Raw genomic sequence first — 22,886 nt, 5'->3', positions numbered from 1 at the left:
GTCTGGTGTGGGGCGCTGGAGCGAGCGAGGTGGTTTACAGCTTACTACATTGCTGATCAGCATAACGTCTGGTGTGGATCGCAGGAGAGAGCGAGGTGGTTTACAGCTTACTACATTGCTGATCAGCATAATGTCTGGTGTGGGGCGCTGGAGCAAGCGAGGTGGTTTACAGCTTACTACATTACTGATCAGCATAACGTCTGGTGTGGGGCGCTGGAGCGAGCGAGGTGGTATACAGCTTACTACATTACTGATCAGCAAAACGTCTGCTGTGGATCGCTGGAGCGAGCGAGGTGGTTTACAGCTTACTACATTACTGATCAGCATAATGTCTGGTGTGGGGCGCTGGAGCAAGCGAGGTGGTTTACAGCTTACTACATTACTGATCAGCATAATGTCTGGTGTGGAGAGCTGGAGCGAGCGAGGTGGTATACAGCTTACTACATTACGGATAAGCATAACGTCTGGTGTGGGGCGCTGGAGCGAGCGAGGTGGTATACAGCTTACTACATTACTGATCAGCATCACGTCTGGTGTGGATCGCTGGAGCGAGCGAGGTGGTTTACAGCTTACTACATTACTGATCAGCATAACGTCTGGTGTGGATCGCTGGAGCGAGCGAGGTGGTATACAGCTTACTACATTACTTATCAGCATAACGTCTGGTGCGGGGCGCTGGAGCGAGCGAGGTGGTATACAGCTTACTACATTACTGTTCAGCATAACGTCTGGTGTGGATCGCTGGAGCGAGCGAGGTGGTATACAGCTTACTACATTACTGATCAGCATAACGTCTGGTGTGGATCGCTGGAGCGAGCGAGGTGGTTTACAGCTTACTACATTACTGATCAGCATAATGTCTGGTGTGGAGCGTTGGAGCGAGCGAGGTGGTATACAGCTTACTACATTACTGATCAGCATAACGTCTGGTGTGGGGCGCTGGAGCGAGCGAGGTGGTTTACAGCTTACTACATTACTGATCAGCATAATGTCTGGTGTGGAGCCTTGGAGCGAGCGAGGTGGTATACAGCTTACTACATTACTGATCAGCATAACGTCTGGTGTGGGGCGCTGGAGCGAGCGAGGTGGTTTACAGCTTACTACATTACTGATCAGCATAATGTCTGGTGTGGAGAGTTGGAGCGAGCGAGGTGGTATACAGCTTACTACATTACTGATCAACATAACGTCTGGTGTGGGGCGCTGGAGCGAGCGAGGTGGTTTACAGCTTACTACATTACTGATCAGCATAATGTCTGGTGTGGATCGCTGGAGCGAGCGAGGTGGTATACAGCTTACTACATTACTGATCAGCATAACGTCTGGTGTGGATCGCTGGAGCGAGCGAGGTGGTATACAGCTTACTACATTACTGATCAGCATAACGTCTGGTGTGGGGCGCTGGAGCGAGCGAGGTGGTATACAGCTTACTACATTACTGATCAGCATAACGTCTGCTGTGGATCGCTGGAGCGAGCGAGGTGGTTTACAGCTTACTACATTACTGATCAGCATAACGTCTGGTGTGGGGCGCTGGAGCGAGCAAGGTGGTTTACAGCTTACTACATTACTGATCAGCATAATGTCTGGTGTGGGGCGCTGGAGCAAGCAAGGTGGTTTAGAGCTTACTACATTACTGATCAGCATAACGTCTGGTGTGGGGCGCTGGAGCGAGCGAGGTGGTATACAGCTTACTACATTACTGATCAGCAAAACGTCTGCTGTGGATCGCTGGAGCGAGCGAGGTGGTTTACAGCTTACTACATTACTGATCAGCATAATGTCTGGTGTGGGGCGCTGGAGCAAGCGAGGTGGTTTACAGCTTACTACATTACTGATCAGCATAATGTCTGGTGTGGAGAGCTGGAGCGAGCGAGGTGGTATACAGCTTACTACATTACGGATCAGCATAACGTCTGGTGTGGGGCGCTGGAGCGAGCGAGGTGGTATACAGCTTACTACATTACTGATCAGCATAACGTCTGGTGTGGATCGCTGGAGCGAGCGAGGTGGTATACAGCTTACTACATTACTGATCAGCATAACGTCTGGTGTGGGGCGCTGGAGCGAGCGAGGTGGTATACAGCTTACTACATTACTGTTCAGCATAACGTCTGGTGTGGATCGCTGGAGCGAGCGAGGTGGTATACAGCTTACTACATTACTGATCAGCATAACGTCTGGTGTGGATCGCTGGAGCGAGCGAGGTGGTTTACAGCTTACTACATTACTGATCAGCATAATGTCTGGTGTGGAGCGTTGGAGCGAGCGAGGTGGTATACAGCTTACTACATTACTGATCAGCATAACGTCTGGTGTGGGGCGCTGGAGCGAGCGAGGTGGTTTACAGCTTACTACATTACTGATCAGCATAATGTCTGGTGTGGAGAGTTGGAGCGAGCGAGGTGGTATACAGCTTACTACATTACTGATCAGCATAACGTCTGGTGTGGGGCGCTGGAGCGAGCGAGGTGGTATACAGCTTACTACATTACTGATCAGCATAACGTCTGCTGTGGATCGCTGGAGCGAGCGAGGTGGTATACAGCTTACTACATTACTGATCAGCATAACGTCTGGTGTGGGGCGCTGGAGCGAGCGAGGTGGTATACAGCTTACTACATTACTGATCAGCATAACGTCTGCTGTGGATCGCTGGAGCGAGCGAGGTGGTTTACAGCTTACTACATTACTGATCAGCATAACGTCTGGTGTGGGGCGCTGGAGCGAGCAAGGTGGTTTACAGCTTACTACATTACTGATCAGCATAATGTCTGGTGTGGGGCGCTGGAGCAAGCAAGGTGGTTTAGAGCTTACTACATTACTGATCAGCATAACGTCTGGTGTGGGGCGCTGGAGCGAGCGAGGTGGTATACAGCTTACTACATTACTGATCAGCAAAACGTCTGCTGTGGATCGCTGGAGCGAGCGAGGTGGTTTACAGCTTACTACATTACTGATCAGCATAATGTCTGGTGTGGGGCGCTGGAGCAAGCGAGGTGGTTTACAGCTTACTACATTACTGATCAGCATAATGTCTGGTGTGGAGAGCTGGAGCGAGCGAGGTGGTATACAGCTTACTACATTACGGATCAGCATAACGTCTGGTGTGGGGCGCTGGAGCGAGCGAGGTGGTATACAGCTTACTACATTACTGATCAGCATAACGTCTGGTGTGGATCGCTGGAGCGAGCGAGGTGGTATACAGCTTACTACATTACTGATCAGCATAACGTCTGGTGTGGGGCGCTGGAGCGAGCGAGGTGGTATACAGCTTACTACATTACTGTTCAGCATAACGTCTGGTGTGGATCGCTGGAGCGAGCGAGGTGGTATACAGCTTACTACATTACTGATCAGCATAACGTCTGGTGTGGATCGCTGGAGCGAGCGAGGTGGTTTACAGCTTACTACATTACTGATCAGCATAATGTCTGGTGTGGAGCGTTGGAGCGAGCGAGGTGGTATACAGCTTACTACATTACTGATCAGCATAACGTCTGGTGTGGGGCGCTGGAGCGAGCGAGGTGGTTTACAGCTTACTACATTACTGATCAGCATAATGTCTGGTGTGGAGAGTTGGAGCGAGCGAGGTGGTATACAGCTTACTACATTACTGATCAGCATAACGTCTGGTGTGGGGCGCTGGAGCGAGCGAGGTGGTATACAGCTTACTACATTACTGATCAGCATAACGTCTGCTGTGGATCGCTGGAGCGAGCGAGGTGGTATACAGCTTACTACATTACTGATCAGCATAACGTCTGGTGTGGGGCGCTGGAGCGAGCGAGGTGGTATACAGCTTACTACATTACTGATCAGCATAACGTCTGCTGTGGATCGCTGGAGCGAGCGAGGTGGTTTACAGCTTACTACATTACTGATCAGCATAACGTCTGGTGTGGGGCGCTGGAGCGAGCGAGGTGGTTTACAGCTTACTACATTACTGATCAGCATAATGTCTGGTGTGGGGCGCTGGAGCAAGCGAGGTGGTTTACAGCTTACTACATTACTGATCAGCATAATGTCTGGTGTGGAGAGCTGGAGCGAGCGAGGTGGTATACAGCTTACTACATTACGGATCAGCATAACGTCTGGTGTGGGGCGCTGGAGCGAGCGAGGTGGTATACAGCTTACTACATTACTGATCAGCATAACGTCTGGTGTGGATCGCTGGAGCGAGCGAGGTGGTATACAGCTTACTACATTACTGATCAGCATAACGTCTGGTGTGGGGCGCTGGAGCGAGCGAGGTGGTATACAGCTTACTACATTACTGTTCAGCATAACGTCTGGTGTGGATCGCTGGAGCGAGCGAGGTGGTATACAGCTTACTACATTACTGATCAGCATAACGTCTGGTGTGGATCGCTGGAGCGAGCGAGGTGGTTTACAGCTTACTACATTACTGATCAGCATAATGTCTGGTGTGGAGCGTTGGAGCGAGCGAGGTGGTATACAGCTTACTACATTACTGATCAGCATAACGTCTGGCGTGGGGCGCTGGAGCGAGCGAGGTGGTTTACAGCTTACTACATTACTGATCAGCATAATGTCTGGTGTGGAGAGTTGGAGCGAGCGAGGTGGTATACAGCTTACTACATTACTGATCAGCATAACGTCTGGTGTGGGGCGCTGGAGCGAGCGAGGTGGTTTACAGCTTACTACATTACTGATCAGCATAATGTCTGGTGTGGATCGCTGGAGCGAGCGAGGTGGTATACAGCTTACTACATTACTGATCAGCATAATGTCTGTTGTGGGGCGCTGGAGCGAGCGAGGTGGTATACAGCTTACTACATTACTGATCAGCATAACGTCTGGTGTGGATCGCTGGAACGAGCGAGGTGGTATACAGCTTACTACATTACTGATCAGCATAACGTCTGGTGTGGGGCGCTGGAGCAAGCGAGGTGGTTTATAGCTTACTACATTACTGATCAGCATAATGTCTGGTGTGGGGCGCTGGAGCGAGCGAGGTGGTTTACAGCTTACTACATTGCTGATCAGCATAACGTCTGGTGTGGATCGCTGGAGAGAGCGAGGTGGTTTACAGCTTACTACATTGCTGATCAGCATAATGTCTGGTGTGGGGCGCTGGAGCGAGCGAGGTGGTTTACAGCTTACTACATTACTGATCAGCATAACGTCTTGTGTGGGGCGCTGGAGCGAGCGAGGTGGTATACAGCTTACTACATTACTGATCAGCAAAACGTCTGCTGTGGATCGCTGGAGCGAGCGAGGTGGTTTACAGCTTACTACATTACTGATCAGCATAATGTCTGGTGTGGGGCGCTGGAGCAAGCGAGGTGGTTTACAGCTTACTACATTACTGATCAGCATAATGTCTGGTGTGGAGAGCTGGAGCGAGCGAGGTGGTATACAGCTTACTACATTACGGATAAGCATAACGTCTGGTGTGGGGCGCTGGAGCGAGCGAGGTGGTATACAGCTTACTACATTACTGATCAGCATCACGTCTGGTGTGGATCGCTGGAGCGAGCGAGGTGGTTTACAGCTTACTACATTACTGATCAGCATAACGTCTGGTGTGGATCGCTGGAGCGAGCGAGGTGGTATACAGCTTACTACATTACTTATCAGCATAACGTCTGGTGCGGGGCGCTGGAGCGAGCGAGGTGGTATACAGCTTACTACATTACTGTTCAGCATAACGTCTGGTGTGGATCGCTGGAGCGAGCGAGGTGGTTTACAGCTTACTACATTACTGATCAGCATAATGTCTGGTGTGGAGCGTTGGAGCGAGCGAGGTGGTATACAGCTTACTACATTACTGATCAGCATAACGTCTGGTGTGGGGCGCTGGAGCGAGCGAGGTGGTTTACAGCTTACTACATTACTGATCAGCATAATGTCTGGTGTGGAGAGTTGGAGCGAGCGAGGTGGTATACAGCTTACTACATTACTGATCAGCATAACGTCTGGTGTGGGGCGCTGGAGCGAGCGAGGTGGTTTACAGCTTACTACATTACTGATCAGCATAATGTCTGGTGTGGATCGCTGGAGCGAGCGAGGTGGTATACAGCTTACTACATTACTGATCAGCATAACGTCTGGTGTGGGGCGCTGGAGCGAGCGAGGTGGTTTACAGCTTACTACATTACTGATCAGCATAATGTCTGGTGTGGAGAGTTGGAGCGAGCGAGGTGGTATACAGCTTACTACATTACTGATCAGCATCACGTCTGGTGTGGATCGCTGGAGCGAGCGAGGTGGTTTACAGCTTACTACATTGCTGATCAGCATAACGTCTGGTGTGGATCGCTGGAGCGAGCGAGGTGGTTTACAGCTTACTACATTACTGATCAGCATAATGTCTGGTGTGGATCGCTGGAGCGAGCGAGGTGGTATACAGCTTACTACATTACTGATCAGCATAATGTCTGTTGTGGGGCGCTGGAGCGAGCGAGGTGGTATACAGCTTACTACATTACTGATCAGCATAACGTCTGGTGTGGATCGCTGGAGCGAGCGAGGTGGTATACAGCTTACTACATTACTGATCAGCATAATGTCTGGTGTGGGGCGCTGGAGCAAGCGAGGTGGTTTACAGCTTACTACATTACTGATCAGCATAATGTCTGGTGTGGGGCGCTGGAGCAAGCGAGGTGGTTTACAGCTTACTACATTACTGATCAGCATAACGTCTGGTGTGGGGCGCTGGAGCGAGCGAGGTGGTATACAGCTTACTACATTACTGATCAGCATAACGTCTGCTGTGGATCGCTGGAGCGAGCGAGGTGGTTTACAGCTTACTACATTACTGATCAGCATAATGTCTGGTGTGGGGCGCTGGAGCAAGCGAGGTGGTTTACAGCTTACTACATTACTGATCAGCATAATGTCTGGTGTGGAGCACTGGAGCGAGCGAGGTGGTATACAGCTTACTACATTACGGATCAGCATAACGTCTGGTGTGGGGCGCTGGAGCGAGCGAGGTGGTATACAGCTTACTACATTACTGATCAGCATCACGTCTGGTGTGGATCGCTGGAGCGAGCGAGGTGGTTTACAGCTTACTACATTACTGATCAGCATAACGTCTGGTGTGGATCGCTGGAGCGAGCGAGGTGGTATACAGCTTACTACATTACTGATCAGCATAACGTCTGGTGTGGGGCGCTGGAGCGAGCGAGGTGGTATACAGCTTACTACATTACTGTTCAGCATAACGTCTGGTGTGGGGCGCTGGAGCGAGCGAGGTGGTTTACAGCTTACTACATTACTGATCAGCATAATGTCTGGTGTGGAGAGTTGGAGCGAGCGAGGTGGTATACAGCTTACTACATTACTGATCAGCATAACGTCTGGTGTGGGGCGCTGGAGCGAGCGAGGTGGTTTACAGCTTACTACATTACTGATCAGCATAACGTCTGGTGTGGATCGCTGGAGCGAGCGAGGTGGTATACAGCTTACTACATTACTGATCAGCATAACGTCTGGTGTGGATCGCTGGAGCGAGCGAGGTGGTATACAGCTTACTACATTACTGATCAGCATAACGTCTGGTGTGGGGCGCTGGAGCGAGTGAGGTGGTATACAGCTTACTACATTACTGATCAGCATAACGTCTGGTGTGGATCGCTGGAGCGAGCGAGGTGGTTTACAGCTTACTACATTACTGATCAGCATAATGTCTGGTGTAAATCGCTGGAGCGAGCGAGGTGGTATACAGCTTACTACATTACTGATCAGCATAACGTCTGGTGTGGGGCGCTGGAGCGAGCGAGGTGGTTTACAGCTTACTACATTACTGATCAGCACAATGTCTGGTGTGGGGCGCTGGAGCAAGCAAGGTGGTTTAGAGCTTACTACATTACTGATCAGCATAACGTCTGGTGTGGGGCGCTGGAGCGAGCGAGGTGGTATACAGCTTACTACATTACTGATCAGCAAAACGTCTGCTGTGGATCGCTGGAGCGAGCGAGGTGGTTTACAGCTTACTACATTACTGATCAGCATAATGTCTGGTGTGGGGCGCTGGAGCAAGCGAGGTGGTTTACAGCTTACTACATTACTGATCAGCATAATGTCTGGTGTGGAGAGCTGGAGCGAGCGAGGTGGTATACAGCTTACTACATTACGGATCAGCATAATGTCTGGTGTGGGGCGCTGGAGTGAGCGAGGTGGTATACAGCTTACTACATTACTGATCAGCATAACGTCTGGTGTGGATCGCTGGAGCGAGCGAGGTGGTATACAGCTTACTACATTACTGATCAGCATAACGTCTGGTGTGGGGCGCTGGAGCGAGCGAGGTGGTATACAGCTTACTACATTACTGTTCAGCATAACGTCTGGTGTGGATCGCTGGAGCGAGCGAGGTGGTATACAGCTTACTACATTACTGATCAGCATAACGTCTGGTGTGGATCGCTGGAGCGAGCGAGGTGGTTTACAGCTTACTACATTACTGATCAGCATAATGTCTGGTGTGGAGCGTTGGAGCGAGCGAGGTGGTATACAGCTTACTACATTACTGATCAGCATAACGTCTGGTGTGGGGCGCTGGAGCAAGCGAGGTGGTTTACAGCTTACTACATTACTGATCAGCATAATGTCTGGTGTGGAGAGTTGGAGCGAGCGAGGTGGTATACAGCTTACTACATTACTGATCAGCATAACGTCTGGTGTGGGGCGCTGGAGCGAGCGAGGTGGTATACAGCTTACTACATTACTGATCAGCATAACGTCTGGTGTGGATCGCTGGAGCGAGCGAGGTGGTATACAGCTTACTACATTACTGATCAGCATAACGTCTGGTGTGGGGCGCTGGAGCGAGCGAGGTGGTATACAGCTTACTACATTACTGATCAGCATAACGTCTGCTGTGGATCGCTGGAGCGAGCGAGGTGGTTTACAGCTTACTACATTACTGATCAGCATAACGTCTGGTGTGGGGCGCTGGAGCGAGCGAGGTGGTTTACAGCTTACTACATTACTGATCAGCATAATGTCTGGTGTGGGGCGCTGGAGCAAGCAAGGTGGTTTAGAGCTTACTACATTACTGATCAGCATAACGTCTGGTGTGGGGCGCTGGAGCGAGCGAGGTGGTATACAGCTTACTACATTACTGATCAGCAAAACGTCTGCTGTGGATCGCTGGAGCGAGCGAGGTGGTTTACAGCTTACTACATTACTGATCAGCATAATGTCTGGTGTGGGGCGCTGGAGCAAGCGAGGTGGTTTACAGCTTACTACATTACTGATCAGCATAATGTCTGGTGTGGAGAGCTGGAGCGAGCGAGGTGGTATACAGCTTACTACATTACGGATCAGCATAACGTCTGGTGTGGGGCGCTGGAGCGAGCGAGGTGGTATACAGCTTACTACATTACTGATCAGCATAACGTCTGGTGTGGATCGCTGGAGCGAGCGAGGTGGTATACAGCTTACTACATTACTGATCAGCATAACGTCTGGTGTGGGGCGCTGGAGCGAGCGAGGTGGTATACAGCTTACTACATTACTGTTCAGCATAACGTCTGGTGTGGATCGCTGGAGCGAGCGAGGTGGTATACAGCTTACTACATTACTGATCAGCATAACGTCTGGTGTGGATCGCTGGAGCGAGCGAGGTGGTTTACAGCTTACTACATTACTGATCAGCATAATGTCTGGTGTGGAGCCTTGGAGCGAGCGAGGTGGTATACAGCTTACTACATTACTGATCAGCATAACGTCTGGTGTGGGGCGCTGGAGCGAGCGAGGTGGTTTACAGCTTACTACATTACTGATCAGCATAATGTCTGGTGTGGAGAGTTGGAGCGAGCGAGGTGGTATACAGCTTACTACATTACTGATCAGCATAACGTCTGGTGTGGGGCGCTGGAGCGAGCGAGGTGGTTTACAGCTTACTACATTACTGATCAGCATAATGTCTGGTGTGGATCGCTGGAGCGAGCGAGGTGGTATACAGCTTACTACATTACTGATCAGCATAACGTCTGGTGTGGATCGCTGGAGCGAGCGAGGTGGTATACAGCTTACTACATTACTGATCAGCATAACGTCTGGTGTGGGGCGCTGGAGCGAGCGAGGTGGTATACAGCTTACTACATTACTGATCAGCATAACGTCTGCTGTGGATCGCTGGAGCGAGCGAGGTGGTTTACAGCTTACTACATTACTGATCAGCATAACGTCTGGTGTGGGGCGCTGGAGCGAGCAAGGTGGTTTACAGCTTACTACATTACTGATCAGCATAATGTCTGGTGTGGGGCGCTGGAGCAAGCAAGGTGGTTTAGAGCTTACTACATTACTGATCAGCATAACGTCTGGTGTGGGGCGCTGGAGCGAGCGAGGTGGTATACAGCTTACTACATTACTGATCAGCAAAACGTCTGCTGTGGATCGCTGGAGCGAGCGAGGTGGTTTACAGCTTACTACATTACTGATCAGCATAATGTCTGGTGTGGGGCGCTGGAGCAAGCGAGGTGGTTTACAGCTTACTACATTACTGATCAGCATAATGTCTGGTGTGGAGAGCTGGAGCGAGCGAGGTGGTATACAGCTTACTACATTACGGATCAGCATAACGTCTGGTGTGGGGCGCTGGAGCGAGCGAGGTGGTATACAGCTTACTACATTACTGATCAGCATAACGTCTGGTGTGGATCGCTGGAGCGAGCGAGGTGGTATACAGCTTACTACATTACTGATCAGCATAACGTCTGGTGTGGGGCGCTGGAGCGAGCGAGGTGGTATACAGCTTACTACATTACTGTTCAGCATAACGTCTGGTGTGGATCGCTGGAGCGAGCGAGGTGGTATACAGCTTACTACATTACTGATCAGCATAACGTCTGGTGTGGATCGCTGGAGCGAGCGAGGTGGTTTACAGCTTACTACATTACTGATCAGCATAATGTCTGGTGTGGAGCGTTGGAGCGAGCGAGGTGGTATACAGCTTACTACATTACTGATCAGCATAACGTCTGGTGTGGGGCGCTGGAGCGAGCGAGGTGGTTTACAGCTTACTACATTACTGATCAGCATAATGTCTGGTGTGGAGAGTTGGAGCGAGCGAGGTGGTATACAGCTTACTACATTACTGATCAGCATAACGTCTGGTGTGGGGCGCTGGAGCGAGCGAGGTGGTATACAGCTTACTACATTACTGATCAGCATAACGTCTGCTGTGGATCGCTGGAGCGAGCGAGGTGGTATACAGCTTACTACATTACTGATCAGCATAACGTCTGGTGTGGGGCGCTGGAGCGAGCGAGGTGGTATACAGCTTACTACATTACTGATCAGCATAACGTCTGCTGTGGATCGCTGGAGCGAGCGAGGTGGTTTACAGCTTACTACATTACTGATCAGCATAACGTCTGGTGTGGGGCGCTGGAGCGAGCGAGGTGGTTTACAGCTTACTACATTACTGATCAGCATAATGTCTGGTGTGGGGCGCTGGAGCAAGCGAGGTGGTTTACAGCTTACTACATTACTGATCAGCATAATGTCTGGTGTGGAGAGCTGGAGCGAGCGAGGTGGTATACAGCTTACTACATTACGGATCAGCATAACGTCTGGTGTGGGGCGCTGGAGCGAGCGAGGTGGTATACAGCTTACTACATTACTGATCAGCATAACGTCTGGTGTGGATCGCTGGAGCGAGCGAGGTGGTATACAGCTTACTACATTACTGATCAGCATAACGTCTGGTGTGGGGCGCTGGAGCGAGCGAGGTGGTATACAGCTTACTACATTACTGTTCAGCATAACGTCTGGTGTGGATCGCTGGAGCGAGCGAGGTGGTATACAGCTTACTACATTACTGATCAGCATAACGTCTGGTGTGGATCGCTGGAGCGAGCGAGGTGGTTTACAGCTTACTACATTACTGATCAGCATAATGTCTGGTGTGGAGCGTTGGAGCGAGCGAGGTGGTATACAGCTTACTACATTACTGATCAGCATAACGTCTGGCGTGGGGCGCTGGAGCGAGCGAGGTGGTTTACAGCTTACTACATTACTGATCAGCATAATGTCTGGTGTGGAGAGTTGGAGCGAGCGAGGTGGTATACAGCTTACTACATTACTGATCAGCATAACGTCTGGTGTGGGGCGCTGGAGCGAGCGAGGTGGTTTACAGCTTACTACATTACTGATCAGCATAATGTCTGGTGTGGATCGCTGGAGCGAGCGAGGTGGTATACAGCTTACTACATTACTGATCAGCATAATGTCTGTTGTGGGGCGCTGGAGCGAGCGAGGTGGTATACAGCTTACTACATTACTGATCAGCATAACGTCTGGTGTGGATCGCTGGAACGAGCGAGGTGGTATACAGCTTACTACATTACTGATCAGCATAACGTCTGGTGTGGGGCGCTGGAGCAAGCGAGGTGGTTTATAGCTTACTACATTACTGATCAGCATAATGTCTGGTGTGGGGCGCTGGAGCGAGCGAGGTGGTTTACAGCTTACTACATTGCTGATCAGCATAACGTCTGGTGTGGATCGCAGGAGAGAGCGAGGTGGTTTACAGCTTACTACATTGCTGATCAGCATAATGTCTGGTGTGGGGCGCTGGAGCAAGCGAGGTGGTTTACAGCTTACTACATTACTGATCAGCATAACGTCTGGTGTGGGGCGCTGGAGCGAGCGAGGTGGTATACAGCTTACTACATTACTGATCAGCAAAACGTCTGCTGTGGATCGCTGGAGCGAGCGAGGTGGTTTACAGCTTACTACATTACTGATCAGCATAATGTCTGGTGTGGGGCGCTGGAGCAAGCGAGGTGGTTTACAGCTTACTACATTACTGATCAGCATAATGTCTGGTGTGGAGAGCTGGAGCGAGCGAGGTGGTATACAGCTTACTACATTACGGATAAGCATAACGTCTGGTGTGGGGCGCTGGAGCGAGCGAGGTGGTATACAGCTTACTACATTACTGATCAGCATCACGTCTGGTGTGGATCGCTGGAGCGAGCGAGGTGGTTTACAGCTTACTACATTACTGATCAGCATAACGTCTGGTGTGGATCGCTGGAGCGAGCGAGGTGGTATACAGCTTACTACATTACTTATCAGCATAACGTCTGGTGCGGGGCGCTGGAGCGAGCGAGGTGGTATACAGCTTACTACATTACTGTTCAGCATAACGTCTGGTGTGGATCGCTGGAGCGAGCGAGGTGGTATACAGCTTACTACATTACTGATCAGCATAACGTCTGGTGTGGATCGCTGGAGCGAGCGAGGTGGTTTACAGCTTACTACATTACTGATCAGCATAATGTCTGGTGTGGAGCGTTGGAGCGAGCGAGGTGGTATACAGCTTACTACATTACTGATCAGCATAACGTCTGGTGTGGGGCGCTGGAGCGAGCGAGGTGGTTTACAGCTTACTACATTACTGATCAGCATAATGTCTGGTGTGGAGCCTTGGAGCAAGCGAGGTGGTATACAGCTTACTACATTACTGATCAGCATAACGTCTGGTGTGGGGCGCTGGAGCGAGCGAGGTGGTTTACAGCTTACTACATTACTGATCAGCATAATGTCTGGTGTGGAGAGTTGGAGCGAGCGAGGTGGTATACAGCTTACTACATTACTGATCAGCATAACGTCTGGTGTGGGGCGCTGGAGCGAGCGAGGTGGTTTACAGCTTACTACATTACTGATCAGCATAATGTCTGGTGTGGATCGCTGGAGCGAGCGAGGTGGTATACAGCTTACTACATTACTGATCAGCATAACGTCTGGTGTGGATCGCTGGAGCGAGCGAGGTGGTATACAGCTTACTACATTACTGATCAGCATAACGTCTGGTGTGGGGCGCTGGAGCGAGCGAGGTGGTATACAGCTTACTACATTACTGATCAGCATAACGTCTGCTGTGGATCGCTGGAGCGAGCGAGGTGGTTTACAGCTTACTACATTACTGATCAGCATAACGTCTGGTGTGGGGCGCTGGAGCGAGCAAGGTGGTTTACAGCTTACTACATTACTGATCAGCATAATGTCTGGTGTGGGGCGCTGGAGCAAGCAAGGTGGTTTAGAGCTTACTACATTACTGATCAGCATAACGTCTGGTGTGGGGCGCTGGAGCGAGCGAGGTGGTATACAGCTTACTACATTACTGATCAGCAAAACGTCTGCTGTGGATCGCTGGAGCGAGCGAGGTGGTTTACAGCTTACTACATTACTGATCAGCATAATGTCTGGTGTGGGGCGCTGGAGCAAGCGAGGTGGTTTACAGCTTACTACATTACTGATCAGCATAATGTCTGGTGTGGAGAGCTGGAGCGAGCGAGGTGGTATACAGCTTACTACATTACGGATCAGCATAACGTCTGGTGTGGGGCGCTGGAGCGAGCGAGGTGGTATACAGCTTACTACATTACTGATCAGCATAACGTCTGGTGTGGATCGCTGGAGCGAGCGAGGTGGTATACAGCTTACTACATTACTGATCAGCATAACGTCTGGTGTGGGGCGCTGGAGCGAGCGAGGTGGTATACAGCTTACTACATTACTGTTCAGCATAACGTCTGGTGTGGATCGCTGGAGCGAGCGAGGTGGTATACAGCTTACTACATTACTGATCAGCATAACGTCTGGTGTGGATCGCTGGAGCGAGCGAGGTGGTTTACAGCTTACTACATTACTGATCAGCATAATGTCTGGTGTGGAGCGTTGGAGCGAGCGAGGTGGTATACAGCTTACTACATTACTGATCAGCATAACGTCTGGTGTGGGGCGCTGGAGCGAGCGAGGTGGTTTACAGCTTACTACATTACTGATCAGCATAATGTCTGGTGTGGAGAGTTGGAGCGAGCGAGGTGGTATACAGCTTACTACATTACTGATCAGCATAACGTCTGGTGTGGGGCGCTGGAGCGAGCGAGGTGGTATACAGCTTACTACATTACTGATCAGCATAACGTCTGCTGTGGATCGCTGGAGCGAGCGAGGTGGTATACAGCTTACTACATTACTGATCAGCATAACGTCTGGTGTGGGGCGCTGGAGCGAGCGAGGTGGTATACAGCTTACTACATTACTGATCAGCATAACGTCTGCTGTGGATCGCTGGAGCGAGCGAGGTGGTTTACAGCTTACTACATTACTGATCAGCATAACGTCTGGTGTGGGGCGCTGGAGCGAGCAAGGTGGTTTACAGCTTACTACATTACTGATCAGCATAATGTCTGGTGTGGGGCGCTGGAGCAAGCAAGGTGGTTTAGAGCTTACTACATTACTGATCAGCATAACGTCTGGTGTGGGGCGCTGGAGCGAGCGAGGTGGTATACAGCTTACTACATTACTGATCAGCAAAACGTCTGCTGTGGATCGCTGGAGCGAGCGAGGTGGTTTACAGCTTACTACATTACTGATCAGCATAATGTCTGGTGTGGGGCGCTGGAGCAAGCGAGGTGGTTTACAGCTTACTACATTACTGATCAGCATAATGTCTGGTGTGGAGAGCTGGAGCGAGCGAGGTGGTATACAGCTTACTACATTACGGATCAGCATAACGTCTGGTGTGGGGCGCTGGAGCGAGCGAGGTGGTATACAGCTTACTACATTACTGATCAGCATAACGTCTGGTGTGGATCGCTGGAGCGAGCGAGGTGGTATACAGCTTACTACATTACTGATCAGCATAACGTCTGGTGTGGGGCGCTGGAGCGAGCGAGGTGGTATACAGCTTACTACATTACTGTTCAGCATAACGTCTGGTGTGGATCGCTGGAGCGAGCGAGGTGGTATACAGCTTACTACATTACTGATCAGCATAACGTCTGGTGTGGATCGCTGGAGCGAGCGAGGTGGTTTACAGCTTACTACATTACTGATCAGCATAATGTCTGGTGTGGAGCGTTGGAGCGAGCGAGGTGGTATACAGCTTACTACATTACTGATCAGCATAACGTCTGGTGTGGGGCGCTGGAGCGAGCGAGGTGGTTTACAGCTTACTACATTACTGATCAGCATAATGTCTGGTGTGGAGAGTTGGAGCGAGCGAGGTGGTATACAGCTTACTACATTACTGATCAGCATAACGTCTGGTGTGGGGCGCTGGAGCGAGCGAGGTGGTATACAGCTTACTACATTACTGATCAGCATAACGTCTGCTGTGGATCGCTGGAGCGAGCGAGGTGGTATACAGCTTACTACATTACTGATCAGCATAACGTCTGGTGTGGGGCGCTGGAGCGAGCGAGGTGGTATACAGCTTACTACATTACTGATCAGCATAACGTCTGCTGTGGATCGCTGGAGCGAGCGAGGTGGTTTACAGCTTACTACATTACTGATCAGCATAACGTCTGGTGTGGGGCGCTGGAGCGAGCGAGGTGGTTTACAGCTTACTACATTACTGATCAGCATAATGTCTGGTGTGGGGCGCTGGAGCAAGCGAGGTGGTTTACAGCTTACTACATTACTGATCAGCATAATGTCTGGTGTGGAGAGCTGGAGCGAGCGAGGTGGTATACAGCTTACTACATTACGGATCAGCATAACGTCTGGTGTGGGGCGCTGGAGCGAGCGAGGTGGTATACAGCTTACTACATTACTGATCAGCATAACGTCTGGTGTGGATCGCTGGAGCGAGCGAGGTGGTATACAGCTTACTACATTACTGATCAGCATAACGTCTGGTGTGGGGCGCTGGAGCGAGCGAGGTGGTATACAGCTTACTACATTACTGTTCAGCATAACGTCTGGTGTGGATCGCTGGAGCGAGCGAGGTGGTATACAGCTTACTACATTACTGATCAGCATAACGTCTGGTGTGGATCGCTGGAGCGAGCGAGGTGGTTTACAGCTTACTACATTACTGATCAGCATAATGTCTGGTGTGGAGCGTTGGAGCGAGCGAGGTGGTATACAGCTTACTACATTACTGATCAGCATAACGTCTGGCGTGGGGCGCTGGAGCGAGCGAGGTGGTTTACAGCTTACTACATTACTGATCAGCATAATGTCTGGTGTGGAGAGTTGGAGCGAGCGAGGTGGTATACAGCTTACTACATTACTGATCAGCATAACGTCTGGTGTGGGGCGCTGGAGCGAGCGAGGTGGTTTACAGCTTACTACATTACTGATCAGCATAATGTCTGGTGTGGATCGCTGGAGCGAGCGAGGTGGTATACAGCTTACTACATTACTGATCAGCATAATGTCTGTTGTGGGGCGCTGGAGCGAGCGAGGTGGTATACAGCTTACTACATTACTGATCAGCATAACGTCTGGTGTGGATCGCTGGAACGAGCGAGGTGGTATACAGCTTACTACATTACTGATCAGCATAACGTCTGGTGTGGGGCGCTGGAGCAAGCGAGGTGGTTTATAGCTTACTACATTACTGATCAGCATAATGTCTGGTGTGGGGCGCTGGAGCGAGCGAGGTGGTTTACAGCTTACTACATTGCTGATCAGCATAACGTCTGGTGTGGATCGCTGGAGAGAGCGAGGTGGTTTACAGCTTACTACATTGCTGATCAGCATAATGTCTGGTGTGGGGCGCTGGAGCGAGCGAGGTGGTTTACAGCTTACTACATTACTGATCAGCATAACGTCTGGTGTGGGGCGCTGGAGCGAGCGAGGTGGTATACAGCTTACTACATTACTGATCAGCAAAACGTCTGCTGTGGATCGCTGGAGCGAGCGAGGTGGTTTACAGCTTACTACATTACTGATCAGCATAATGTCTGGTGTGGGGCGCTGGAGCAAGCGAGGTGGTTTACAGCTTACTACATTACTGATCAGCATAATGTCTGGTGTGGAGAGCTGGAGCGAGCGAGGTGGTATACAGCTTACTACATTACGGATAAGCATAACGTCTGGTGTGGGGCGCTGGAGCGAGCGAGGTGGTATACAGCTTACTACATTACTGATCAGCATCACGTCTGGTGTGGATCGCTGGAGCGAGCGAGGTGGTTTACAGCTTACTACATTACTGATCAGCATAACGTCTGGTGTGGATCGCTGGAGCGAGCGAGGTGGTATACAGCTTACTACATTACTTATCAGCATAACGTCTGGTGCGGGGCGCTGGAGCGAGCGAGGTGGTATACAGCTTACTACATTACTGTTCAGCATAACGTCTGGTGTGGATCGCTGGAGCGAGCGAGGTGGTATACAGCTTACTACATTACTGATCAGCATAACGTCTGGTGTGGATCGCTGGAGCGAGCGAGGTGGTTTACAGCTTACTACATTACTGATCAGCATAATGTCTGGTGTGGAGCGTTGGAGCGAGCGAGGTGGTATACAGCTTACTACATTACTGATCAGCATAACGTCTGGTGTGGGGCGCTGGAGCGAGCGAGGTGGTTTACAGCTTACTACATTACTGATCAGCATAATGTCTGGTGTGGAGAGTTGGAGCGAGCGAGGTGGTATACAGCTTACTACATTACTGATCAGCATAACGTCTGGTGTGGGGCGCTGGAGCGAGCGAGGTGGTTTACAGCTTACTACATTACTGATCAGCATAATGTCTGGTGTGGATCGCTGGAGCGAGCGAGGTGGTATACAGCTTACTACATTACTGATCAGCATAACGTCTGGTGTGGGGCGCTGGAGCGAGCGAGGTGGTTTACAGCTTACTACATTACTGATCAGCATAATGTCTGGTGTGGAGAGTTGGAGCGAGCGAGGTGGTATACAGCTTACTACATTACTGATCAGCATCACGTCTGGTGTGGATCGCTGGAGCGAGCGAGGTGGTTTACAGCTTACTACATTGCTGATCAGCATAACGTCTGGTGTGGATCGCTGGAGCGAGCGAGGTGGTTTACAGCTTACTACATTACTGATCAGCATAATGTCTGGTGTGGATCGCTGGAGCGAGCGAGGTGGTATACAGCTTACTACATTACTGATCAGCATAATGTCTGTTGTGGGGCGCTGGAGCGAGCGAGGTGGTATACAGCTTACTACATTACTGATCAGCATAACGTCTGGTGTGGATCGCTGGAGCGAGCGAGGTGGTATACAGCTTACTACATTACTGATCAGCATAATGTCTGGTGTGGGGCGCTGGAGCAAGCGAGGTGGTTTACAGCTTACTACATTACTGATCAGCATAATGTCTGGTGTGGGGCGCTGGAGCAAGCGAGGTGGTTTACAGCTTACTACATTACTGATCAGCATAACGTCTGGTGTGGGGCGCTGGAGCGAGCGAGGTGGTATACAGCTTACTACATTACTGATCAGCATAACGTCTGCTGTGGATCGCTGGAGCGAGCGAGGTGGTTTACAGCTTACTACATTACTGATCAGCATAATGTCTGGTGTGGGGCGCTGGAGCAAGCGAGGTGGTTTACAGCTTACTACATTACTGATCAGCATAATGTCTGGTGTGGAGCACTGGAGCGAGCGAGGTGGTATACAGCTTACTACATTACGGATCAGCATAACGTCTGGTGTGGGGCGCTGGAGCGAGCGAGGTGGTATACAGCTTACTACATTACTGATCAGCATCACGTCTGGTGTGGATCGCTGGAGCGAGCGAGGTGGTTTACAGCTTACTACATTACTGATCAGCATAACGTCTGGTGTGGATCGCTGGAGCGAGCGAGGTGGTATACAGCTTACTACATTACTGATCAGCATAACGTCTGGTGTGGGGCGCTGGAGCGAGCGAGGTGGTATACAGCTTACTACATTACTGTTCAGCATAACGTCTGGTGTGGATCGCTGGAGCGAGCGAGGTGGTATACAGCTTACTACATTACTGATCAGCATAACGTCTGGTGTGGATCGCTGGAGCGAGCGAGGTGGTTTACAGCTTACTACATTACTGATCAGCATAATGTCTGGTGTGGAGCGTTGGAGCGAGCGAGGTGGTATACAGCTTACTACATTACTGATCAGCATAACGTCTGGTGTGGGGCGCTGGAGCGAGCGAGGTGGTTTACAGCTTACTACATTACTGATCAGCATAATGTCTGGTGTGGAGAGTTGGAGCGAGCGAGGTGGTATACAGCTTACTACATTACTGATCAGCATAACGTCTGGTGTGGGGCGCTGGAGCGAGCGAGGTGGTTTACAGCTTACTACATTACTGATCAGCATAATGTCTGGTGTGGATCGCTGGAGCGAGCGAGGTGGTATACAGCTTACTACATTACTGATCAGCATAATGTCTGGTGTAAATCGCTGGAGCGAGCGAGGTGGTATACAGCTTACTACATTACTAGTCAGCATAACGTCTGGTGTGGGGCGCTGGAGCGAGCGAGGTGGTTTACAGCTTACTACATTACTGATCAGCATAATGTCTGGTGTGGGGCGCAGGAGCAAGCGAGGTGGTTTACAGCTTACTACATTACTGATCAGCATAACGTCTGGTGTGGATCGCTGGAGCGAGCGAGGTGGTATACAGCTTACTACATTACTGATCAGCATAACGTCTGGTGTGGATCGCTGGAGCGAGCGAGGTGGTATACAGCTTACTACATTACTGATCAGCATAACGTCTGGTGTGGATCGCTGGAGCGAGCGAGGTGGTATACAGCTTACTACATTACTGATCAGCATAATGTCTGGTGTGGGGCGCAGGAGCAAGCGAGGTGGTTTACAGCTTACTACATTACTGATCAGCATAATGTCTGGTGTGGGGCGCTGGAGCAAGCGAGGTGGTTTACAGCTTACTACATTACTGATCAGCATAACGTCTGGTGTGGATCGCTGGAGCGAGCGAGGTGGTTTACAGCTTACTACATTACTGATCAGCATAATGCCTGGTGTGGGGCGCTGGAGCAAGCGAGGTGGTTTACAGCTTACTACATTACTGATCAGCATAACGTCTGGTGTGGATCGCTGGAGCGAGCGAGGTGGTATACAGCTTACTACATTACTGATCAGCATAACGTCTGGTGTGGATCGCTGGAGCGAGCGAGGTGGTTTGCAGCTTACTACATTACTGATCAGCATAATGTCTGGTGTGGGGCGCTGGAGAGAGCGAGGTGGTATACAGCTTACTACATTACTGATGAGCATAATGTCTGGTGTAGGGCGCTGGAGCGAGCGAGGTGGTATACAGCTTACTACATTACTGATCAGCATAATGTCTGGTGTGGGGCGCTGGAGCGAGCGAGGTGGTATACAGCTTACTACATTACTTATGAGCATAATGTCTGGTGTGGATCGCTGGAGCGAGCGAGGTGGTTTACAGCTTACTACATTACTGATCAGCATAATGTCTGGTGTGGGGCGCTGGAGCGAGCGAGGTGGTATACAGCTTACTACATTACTGATCAGCATAACGTCTGGTGTGGGGCGCTGGAGCGAGCGAGGTGGTTTACAGCTTACTACATTACTGATCAGCATAACGTCTGGTGTGGGGCACTGGAGCGAGCAAGGTGGTATACAGCTTACTACATTACTGATCAGCATAACGTCTGGTGTGGATCGCTGGAGCGAGCGAGGTGGTATACAGCTTACTACATTACTGATCAGCATAACGTCTGAGGTGGATCGCTGGAGCGAGCGAGGTGGTATACAGCTTACTACATTACTGATCAGCATAACGTCTGGTGTGGATCGCTGGAGCGAGCGAGGTGGTATACAGCTTACTACATTACTGATCAGCATAATGTCTGAGGTGGATCGCTGGAGCGAGCGAGGTGGTATACAGCTTACTACATTACTGATCAGCATAACGTCTGGTGTGGATCGCTGGAGCGAGCGAGGTGGTATACAGCTTACTACATTACTGATCAGCATAACGTCTGGTGTGGATCGCTGGAGCGAGCGAGGTGGTATACAGCTTACTACATTACTGATCAGCATAACGTCTGGTGTGGATCGCTGGAGCGAGCGAGGTGGTATACAGCTTACTACATTACTGATCAGCATAACGTCTGGTGTGGGGCGCTGGAGCGAGTGAGGTGGTATACAGCTTACTACATTACTGATCAGCATAATGTCTGGTGTGGGGCGCTGGAGCGAGCGAAGTGGTTTACAGCTTACTACATTACTGATCAGCATAACGTCTGGTGTGGATCACTGGAGCGAGCGAGGTGGTATACAGCTTACTACATTACTGATCAGCATAACGTCTGGTGTGGATCGCTGGAGCGAGCGAGGTGGTATACAGCTTACTACATTACTGATCAGCATAACGTCTGGTGTGGATCGCTGGAGCGAGCGAGGTGGTATACAGCTTACTACATTACTGATCAGCATAACGTCTGAGGTGGATCGCTGGAGCGAGCGAGGTGGTATACAGCTTACTACATTACTGATCAGCATAACGTCTGGTGTGGATCGCTGGAGCGAGCGAGGTGGTTTACAGCTTACTACATTACTGATCAGCATAATGTCTGAGGTGGATCGCTGGAGCGAGCGAGGTGGTATACAGCTTACTACATTACTGATCAGCATAACGTCTGGTGTGGATCGCTGGAGCGAGCGAGGTGGTATACAGCTTACTACATTACTGATCAGCATAACGTCTGGTGTGGGGCACTGGAGCGAGTGAGGTGGTATACAGCTTACTACATTACTGATCAGCATAATGTCTGGTGTGGGGCGCTGGAGCGAGCGAAGTGGTTTACAGCTTACTACATTACTGATCAGCATAACGTCTGGTGTGGATCGCTGGAGCGAGCGAGGTGGTATACAGCTTACTACATTACTGATCAGCATAATGTCTGAGGTGGATCGCTGGAGCGAGCGAGGTGGTATACAGCTTACTACATTACTGATCAGCATAACGTCTGGTGTGGATCGCTGGAGCGAGCGAGGTGGTATACAGCTTACTACATTACTGATCAGCATAATGTCTGGTGTGGGCCGCTGGAGCGAGCGAGGTGGTATACAGCTTACTACATTACTGATCAGCATAATGTCTGGTGTGGAGCCAGCGAGGTGGTTTACAGCTTACTACTGTATATTAC

General features: G+C 50.6%; 1 protein-coding gene across 5 annotated transcripts in view; it reads right to left on the bottom strand.

The window, feature by feature from the left end:
- Positions 1–22,886, bottom strand: part of MCPH1 (microcephalin 1) — a 664,091-nt gene that overhangs the window by 609,444 nt on the left and 31,761 nt on the right. The window lies entirely within an intron of this gene.

The sequence above is a fragment of the Hyperolius riggenbachi genome, chromosome 4, assembly GCF_040937935.1.
Source record: "Hyperolius riggenbachi isolate aHypRig1 chromosome 4, aHypRig1.pri, whole genome shotgun sequence".
Taxonomy (NCBI): Eukaryota; Metazoa; Chordata; class Amphibia; order Anura; family Hyperoliidae; genus Hyperolius; species Hyperolius riggenbachi.
Note: the sequence above shows the minus strand (reverse complement) of the source record. Positions and strands in the feature narration are given on the sequence as shown.